Here is a 7562-nt window from a genome sequence, read left to right on the forward strand (position 1 = left end):
TATAAAAGTACTAGATCTAGTACGAAAGTACTAAGGGTGGACACCCTGCGTGGGGGCGAAACTCCGTTGACAAAAATTGGAAGCTTGTTTTTCAAATAGCCAGAGGTTTACACCGGCTCAAATAGTTCCGAAGTTCACCGAAGTATTCCGCTCGTTCGTGCAACTTTGGTAACACCTATTAAAGGATACAGCCACGGGTGTTTGCTTCAAGCCAGCTCGGAGCCAACGCATGATAGTGGAACTCTAATGTCCAATCCTGATATTTGAGATATTGTGTTAATAAAAGAGTACAAATGGGTTTCAAACTCAGATGATACGCGAAATGTTGTCTGTTCACTTCACAGTTCACCTAATAGTCGAAAACACGGACACTGTAACTAATCCGCTGAGAAAAGTAAAAGACTATAAAAGAGCTGACTGGCCGGGTTTTCAGACGTACTTTACTGATAACCTGCCTAAAGCCGGTGCTACCAACTTAGAAACAAAAGAGAAAGTAGGATCTGCAGTAATATAACTTACAGTAAAAATTCAAACTACAATAAACCTGCACATTCCAGAAAAGGAAGTTAAGTGTAAGAAGGATGAACTGCTGGCATATATAAGGGATTTAATTTCTCAGAAAAATAGATTGAGGCGCGAATTTACTATGCGTTAATAGCACGACATTAAAGCGCGCATTTATAAACTACAAAGTATAATTTCCGATGCAATAACTCTATGGAGAAGTAGCTAATCGGAGGCGAAAATTTCCTAGCTTCAGGTGCAAGATAGTAGCACCTGGAGTATGACAAAGTGGTTTCTCCATAAGATAGATAAAATACCTACGCTGCAAACCCACAGGGGAGTCGCATTCAAACCTATAGAAAATACACAATCCTTCGCGAATACCCTCGAATTAGCCTTTGAACGTAATATCAAACCCTGTGATCCGCAATTTAATGCCGGAATGTCCTATTATAACCCTTGTTTAATTTTGTGCACATGGCACATCTGAAATTCATAATTATTTTATACTCTGACCAACTCTTCATCTAGACCATCATCTGTCTCCTGTATTTTCCCACACTTAATGTATGCAAACTTGCACCCCGCACGACAGTGCCCAAGGTTTTCTCTGTGTCTATGCAGGTTTTACCTCTAGTTATAGTCTATAATTAAGAGTGATTGGAGTTAGTCATGGCATTCAGCTGAATTCGTGCTGGGCGATGTGGTGTGACGGTGGAACGACTGGCTTCCATTCAGGACGATCTTGGCCTCCCGAGATCAATAAACGCAAATGCTGAGCCGTTTTACAATAGGCCGTGGAGATTCATTCTCCATGTTCCTTGACCTGTACAGTATTAATAGGCCTACATCCGAAACGAGTTGAAACGATAGATACTTTTGAAAACGCCTGGGCACGCAGCCGCAGTTTATCCACCTTACAGCTTAGAGGTTTAATGTATTGCTGATTTTATTGTAATGTTATGCTTATTACTGTGTGTCATGCGTAGTGTAAAGTGTAACGTAAAATTTTTATATCGTTCATAAAATTATTATTCTATATTCAACCTTTGCTGTGATATGTTTGTAAACGTTACTGATAGAGTACATTTATGTTTTTGGCCCATCATATAGCCTGATTAAAATTTTTCTGTTGAACTAATTCTTTCTCTAGTCCACGAGCGTTTAAATAGATTACGTCTTGCATGGAATTTGTTTTAATAAAATGCGTGAACTGTGTCTTTGAACCTTACATAAATTATCCTACTCAGGGCTTATTCTCTTTCCGTTTGTATTGGTAAACACGCACACGCCCTGCCTTCTTTGCTACTATCAGAGGTGGTTTGGTTATCGACGTTGTGTCTTTCATTCTTGTTCGTAGCGCGGATTGGAAGCTAGTACGAACCTAAGATGTTCCTACCAGGCTAGGGTGCAAAACTCTGAACAGCGCGAGGAGAAAGTTTTTTCCCCCTCCACTAGAGACTTAGAGGCAGGTCAAGGAAACAAGTGGGCCATAATGTTTAAACTGTTAGCTGGAAGAAAGTTTCTGCTGCATCTACACCGAGACCCCGAGGTTTGCAACATGACCTTTATTCTTACCAGTGGGATGGTAGAGGGAGAACTTTGGAGTCTAGGACGATAATCTGGCTACCTATTTTGCTACACATTACTGCAAAGAAAATAAAAGCCTGATAAAGAAATACAAGTGCATTTATCACATATTAATAAATGTGTAGGCCTATAAATGGATATAAATATAATGGACACCACTAATTATCCGACTGTCAACACTTCGGTAATCAAATTAATTAATTAATTATAACGGCAAGGTGGACTTCCAAACCAAGAAATTAGCACCACACGTAGCTAAAAGTTCTTTGCTATTGATTTATTATTTTGCTGTTTAAAACAAATAAAATTTCGTGTATCGGTTATGCGTTTCTTTTAATGCGTTATGAGGACTACAGATCCCTTGATTTGTAAGCTGTAGCTGAACTGTGTGAGCAAATACATTTTTTTTTTGTAATTGGTATCGACTAGACGTCGGGCTTGCGCCCAGTACGGACCCAGTTCGAATCTCGATCAACCCACTTCGACATCGGCTTCCTACAGGAGCGTACGCAGAATCTCATTTATGGGGTTAGAACCACTTTAAAAGCTGTTTACTATCAAATTATTCCTTTTGGTTGGTAGGAATGATAGTTATTTTTAGGATACACCCCTGGTTCCCTTTTGTTTTACGAATCCTTGCCATAATTAACAGCTAGTATTCGCATTATTTACCTATATGCTCGTAATATTTTAAGTAATCATAGCGTAATGCGCGTCTGACAGCTGAAATTGAAATAAGAAAAGCCCCGGAAAAAAAGTTGAACCTTTTTCCAGCGATATTTTTGTTAAATCGCCAATACTGTTTTTTTATTATGCGATTTTTTAGGTCGAAGACCTTACATCACCTAATTTTCCGAAATATTTTACAGAAAAAATATTCGATAACATTGAACTTAGCGCAGAGAACCATCTGTTGGTAAATCTAGGAAGTTCATACCACATGAATTCCCACCAAACCTCGATAGAGGCTTACATAAGTGCCATCTAGCGACGGTTTTGTAAACTTTGCATTTAGAGGGAAAACATTTATTTAGGTACTGCCACCTGCGGAGGAAATATAAACTACAAGAACACTGTTTGAATCGATACATAATTGAAAAAACCTACATTTCCCAAAATAACCTAAACTTCGTTTACCCTAAAGTCATTTGCCCTACAGGCGTTTGCCCTAAAGGCATTTGCCCTACAGGCGTTTGCCCTACAGGCGTTTGCCCTAAAGGCGTTTGCACAAAATGTTTGATAATCCCATTCGGACCAAGCTCCGGCATTTGCCCTAAAGGCATTTGCCCTAAAATAAGTTTTTCGACAGTCATTTGCCCTACAGGCATTTGCCCTACACGCGTCTGCCCAAAAAGTTGGCGTGTTTTCGTTAATCCAAAACATAAGTGCTTGCCGGCGTTTGCCCTACAGTCGTTTGCACTAAACGGCATTTGCACTAAAGTCGTTTGCCCTACAGGCATTTGCCCTACGTTTAGGGCAAACGCCTGTAGGGCAAACGATGTGTACCCAAAATTAATCTGAAATTTTAATTCTTCTAAAAATTCAGTTTAAAAAACTTATTACGGTAACAATACTACATTTAGGCGTTCAGTGAATTCTTAAATGCTGTTCGTAAACAAACCCTACTGGGATATGTTGAGCAGTTTTCAAATCGCGTAGTTTTTCCTGAAGCTCTGCGCACCGCGTGTATACCCGGGTAGGCTGGGCCCTTAGCGAGGATCAGGGGGCGCAACAACAGGGGGGGGGGGAAGGGAGGGTATTTTGCCCCCCCCCCCTCTGAAACCTTGAAGTGGGGGCAAACGGGGGCAAAGAAAGTGCTGTGTAATAAATTTTTAGATAATAAAACTGCTTAAATAGCACCATTTTCCACCTTGAAATAAAATTTTCCCGGGGGAGGACCCACAGACCCCCTGCTTCAATAGGGGGGATAGATGATTCTTTATAAAAAGGTATATTGCCCCACCCCCCCTTTGGAAATTTAGTTGTTGCGCCCCTGGCGAGGATCGCAACGGGAGAAATGCCGTCGGCGTGCAAGAAGAACTCTCGAAAGAACTCTCGAAAAGACATGAAGTCACACACAACCAGGTTCGACGGGGAGAGGGGTGGCGGGAGCCGGAGAAAGTGCCCGCTCGTCCACTCTCACTCGCCGCGACTCCGCTCAGCTCAGTCGCGACCCGCCGGCCGTCGACATGCGCCGGTCCTGCGAGTGACGTCACAGCGCCGCCTGGGGTTCGTCGCCGCGCCATCCTCGGTCCGGGGCCGCGAGAGCAGCGTCAGGTAGCGCCTCCACTGGGACGGCACAGCTGTCATCCATCCACTGACTGTCCGTCTGTCTGATTGTCTGTCCGCCACAACTGTTGAAGCGGATACCAGGCACGAACGTAGTTTAAATACCCTTGGAAAGAACCATGGCGGTTTCCAAAAAATTTTTCAACCTCTTTTCAAGATGGTGTCCGTTTGAAATGGAGTATGTTCCACGACGATATTCACCGTTTACCATTTGGTCAAATTTAATTCGATGACCACTTACAGTATTTATAATTAACATAAATTGGTAATAAAAATAATAAATATAAATAATATGTAATAATTATAAGATGATTCCATTATAAAAAATAATATATTTCGACTAAACGGAAATCTCCCGACAAGAACGGGCGCTACAGCTATGAACATACAATTTTTTTTTGTTTAGGCAACTTCGCCAAAGTTTTAAAAGTTGAACCTTCAATCTCTTTTTGGAACATTTCTGTTCATTTTACGATGAATTACTCCACACATATTATTTGCTAAGTGCCGCTGTGGTAAGAGACTCTTAATCCGCATCTCAGAAGATCTGGGTTCAACTTTCCACGTTTTCCTGAAATACTACAGGCGAATGCTTGCATTATTCCTTACAGCTTGTAGCTAAGTTATGGCAGATTATTGTTTAAGCTTACTTATTGTTGTATTGTGTGGTTCTATTTATCTGTGTAATGTCGACATGACGCAAAACTCACGATAACTTTTAAGAATTTTTTTCTAATTAATAACTTATTAGAAGTATTTAAATTTAAACTTGAGCTGTCCCTATCAGTTTATTTTTCTGGCTGGTTGTTGACGTCTACTTTTTTTAAGTACGATGATACACAACCATAAAACAGAAAACACACAGCTATTAATAATATAAAAAACATCTGACACACACATATATATAAGGTACCTTGACCAAATAAGACCATGTACGCCAATAAGGTCATATGATTGTTATAAAAAACAGCGCGCGCAGATAGGAACGTACATAGTGGCGTGCCCTTGTACGCAGCTGCCACGAGGTGTGCGCCAGTTTCGTTCATGGTATGACGTGAAGTTGCTGATGTAATATTTTGGTGAGTGAATTTCTCTTAAATCTATGTAAATAGTAAAGAAAACTAACACGTTTTGTATACATTATTAAAGCTCTGGCTGTCTACTTTCGTATGTAATATTAGTACTAACCAATATTTGAAGTCATTATGATATAGAAGCGAAACGTCGCCCATTGCAAGTGTTCCCATTAAGGCCAAGGTGAAAATGGAAGGGTGTAGACCAACAAGGCCATTTGGCCTTATTGGTGTACACACTCTAAAAAAACCCCGTAATTATGGTGGCACATGTAGAGAAATATTTCTTCATACATTATAGGTGCACGGTAGAAAAGTTGGTTCAGTTAGCTGACAAGTCTAATGTAATGTTATGTCATATTGCCACGCAAATTTAATTTCTATTACATGTAACGTAAAAGTTCCATACTTGTAGCTAACGTTACGTAGATATAACTGATATTTTGCAAACATGTAATTAAAATGACAGTACATAAATAACCATTTTATCACAGTATATGTTTTATTTTTAATTTTGAATGTTCGTAGCAGCATCATAAATAAACTTATTGCCCACCCTTTCCCACAGTAACGCATATGTATTACATGTACAGCATCGTTCATATTATAAGTATAGCTACTTTGGTCTTGAGGTCAGCACACCGGTCTGAAGATGCAAGGGTTGCTGGTTCGATACCAATACCCTACCAATACCCTACCAATACCCTACCAATATAATATTTTAAGATAAAATTAAAATTAATTATGGAGAACACAATGTATTGGAGAAGGCTGAATAAACCCGTACTGTGGTGTTTGTAATTTAAATAGAACGTAACTGTACCTACCTATGTGCGAGGAGTATTTCGTTGTGATAGAATGTCCTCAAGCAATTACTGTGGAATTGTCTTGATCTATTTTTCAGTGTGGATACGGCATCACGGTAAGCTATGACAACTACAGAGCAACGGGCGAAGACGAAGCGGGCTCAATGGACCGAAGACCAATTGCAAGAAGCAATGGACAGTGTCAACAGTGGCACTCTGAGTGTGAATAAGGCTGCTTCAGTCTTCAGCATTCCAAGAAGGACATTGCGGAATCATTTGAAAACTGGTTCAATTGTCAGAAAACTGGGTAGGCAAACATACTTAACTGTGGCTGAAGAAAATGAACTTTGTGAACGCATTTTCCGCATGTGCTATCGGCATGCCTCTTACTTCTAAACTCTTACGGCGAACCGTATTTACTTACTGTGCAATGAACAATAAAACACATCCTTTCGACTCTACTAAAGGCCTGGCTGGCCGAAAATGGTTACGCCTATTCCTCAAACGACATCCTAACATTGCAAAGAGAAAGGCGCAAAGTATGAACCCCGGTCGAGCTTTGAAGCTGAATCGATTCATAGTTACTGAACACTTCGACAATCTTCGAGTGATTTTACAAGATGATGGGTTAATGGAAAAACCGGAAATAATCTACAACATCGATGAGAAAGGTGCGAGACTCACGATTCATCATCAGCAAACTGTTTTGGCTCGCAGAGGAGCGAAAAGGGTTCACTTTGTTGCCCCGGAGCATGCTGAAAATGTAACAGTAGTGACATGTGCCAATGCCATCGGAAATGCAATCCCTCCGATGGTTATTTTTAAAGGGCAGCGTCTGAAACCAGAGTTCCACAATGGCATGCCTGTTGGAACTCTGATTTGTATGTCTAATAAGGGTTCTATGACGACTGCTCTGTTTATTCGTTGGCTCGAACACTTTGCTCGATATAAAATGAACGGAAAGGTACTTTTGATCTTTGATGGGGCTTCAAGTCACCTTGACGCGAACATTGTGCGTGAAGGAGATCAGTGCGGGATTCTACTTTACTTCCTACCAAGTAACACAACGCACGAATTGCAACCTCTGGACAAATCCATCTTCAAGCCATTTGAAAGTTGCTGGGATGATGAGTTGTTGTTGGCGTATGACAGAAAAAAAGGACTTTAGACTGACTAGGACCACGTTGGGCCCTATTCTTAGCAAGGTCTGGACCAGGTCAGTAACAGCACCAAACATCGTCAGCGGATTCAGGGCAACAGGTATCCATCCCTTCGATCCCCACCAAATCCCGGACGAGGC

The sequence above is a fragment of the Bacillus rossius genome, chromosome 6 (genome assembly GCF_032445375.1).
Source record: "Bacillus rossius redtenbacheri isolate Brsri chromosome 6, Brsri_v3, whole genome shotgun sequence".
Classification (NCBI taxonomy): domain Eukaryota; kingdom Metazoa; phylum Arthropoda; class Insecta; order Phasmatodea; family Bacillidae; genus Bacillus; species Bacillus rossius.